This window comes from Hoplias malabaricus, chromosome 1 (genome assembly GCF_029633855.1).
Source record: "Hoplias malabaricus isolate fHopMal1 chromosome 1, fHopMal1.hap1, whole genome shotgun sequence".
NCBI classification, from domain to species: Eukaryota; Metazoa; Chordata; class Actinopteri; order Characiformes; family Erythrinidae; genus Hoplias; species Hoplias malabaricus.
This window is the reverse complement of record NC_089800.1, coordinates 20980277-20982503: the sequence shown is the minus strand read 5'-3', so window position 1 is coordinate 20982503 and position 2227 is coordinate 20980277.

Below are 2227 nucleotides of genomic sequence, written 5' to 3'. Positions count from 1 at the left end.
GTCCGGTCAAAGCCACGGGCAGTACACTACTACACTATTACTACACTAATACTACTACTACTACTACAATAATGCTACTAACAGGAGGCACAGTGTTTTAATCTCAGACCTGTAACATTTGTGATATAAAATAATATTTAAAATCATACAATAAATAAGATAAAATGGATAAACCAGTGAATAAATGTAATGAAAAAGTAACTTTCACAAGCCAATGATTAATTATTTTTTTTCTATTTGTGTTTATTACAATGTAAAGGAACTATAAATAATCAAATGATACAAGCAGGATAAAATGCTCATACTCATCACCTTAAGAACTCAGTTTTACCTATTTTACCCATTTAAAACATTTTAAAACATACATCAATTTTATACATTTATACATACATCAATTTATATATATATATATATATATATATATATAATTTTTTTTTACAAGCAAAGGCATGTCCCAATAGCAGATTTTTGTGAGGTTTAACATGACTTCATGAGGATTCCCAGATTAAAGCAACGCCTGTTTTGTGTTTGTGTAATTGTTTATGGTCCTGTACATCATAACATTTCTATGTTATTGATTCTGAGAAATATTCAGTTATTTATAAACTTGAGGCTGGTGTTAGGGATCAGCCGGTTTACAATAAATAAATACCAGTTTAACTGCATTTCTCAGTACCTTAAAGTCCTTTAAAATATCCAAAATAATTAAATACATACTTACGTTTATGCAATAATTATTGAAATATAAACATAGCAGAAGTATTACTATTGTCATTCTATATCAATGAGAGGCATAGTATAAGTGACATCAACAAACACCCACATCAAAAAGCACATACAGCCCACCTAAGGCCTCGTTCACAACATTTGTGCAGATATTTAGAAAACTTATTATTATTATTAATGTGTAGGAAAAATTGCTACAAAATACTGAAAATACAATTAAAACTGAAAATACTATTATTCTGTTAAAGAAAATTATTAAGCCTTCAGTCCTCATTCACTGCTGCTATGTTCAGTATGACAGTTAGCTCTGGAAGAATGACTGAATTTCCCACTAGATAATGTACAAAACATGTATAACAGCATTCCAAAAATTATAAAAGCCCTTGAGGATCAAAGTAAACTCATACACTGTTGAATTACTATAGTCTGCCTGTTTACCCTATAGCCTTCAACTGTTAACTTACAGATATGTAAATAAGTGGTATATTTTTACTTTTTATATACAGTATATATAATCTTATGCTAAAACAACAGTGTTTTACCACATAATTTGTAATGTATATTATTAATATATTCACTTTAAGTGATACAACACAAACAACACATTTTGGCATGCTGAACTGACCCATGGAAACTCATGCAGACACAGAGAGAACACACCACACTCCTCATAGACAGTCACCCGGAGGAAACCCACGCAGACACAGGGAGAACACACCACACTCCTCACAGACAGTCACCCGGAGGAAACCCACACAGACACAGGGAGAACACACCACACTCCTCACAGACAGTCACCCGGAGCAGGGCTTGAACCTACAACCTCCAGGACCCTGGAGCTGTGTGACTCCGACACTACCTGCTGCACCACCGTGCCACCCCATGATTAATTAATTAATTAATATTTTTGCCATGTTTGAATTTCAGGAAAAGGGAATTTTCTTTATGTATGTATTTATGTATTTGTTTGTTTGTTTGTTTATTGCTGTGCTAGTGGCCTGGAAGTTCTTTAGGCTTAAGACACATTTGTATGCCTTATAGCTTAATTTTGAGGTTTGACACAGATAGCAATCCTATTTATGTTGTTTTGGATGTTTTATTTTCTATTTACATATTTATTATATTTCTTTTTATTGTGTGTGAAGCAATTTATATTTTTACCTTTAAAATGTTACTTACTTTACTTTGTATATCTCTTTATTAATAAATTGATTATTAGTGGAACATTTCAACAGTGTTGAATCTAGGGAATGGTTTGTATTGTTGTGTACCCCATTTCAAGTTGGTAGTAGGCCAGCTTTGAATCCACTTTATGTTCAGACTTATTTTCAAACTCTTTTTTTTTCTGGTGCTATGCCACGTCCCTGGTTCCTCGCACCAATAAGAGGGCGCTCAACCTGCCCAGGTGTCTCTTACCTGTGTCACGTGGGCTGTGGCCAGGTAGGGCAGCGCACAAAACCGAGCACAAGCGAGCAGCCATTACTTTCCCAGTCCCGGACAC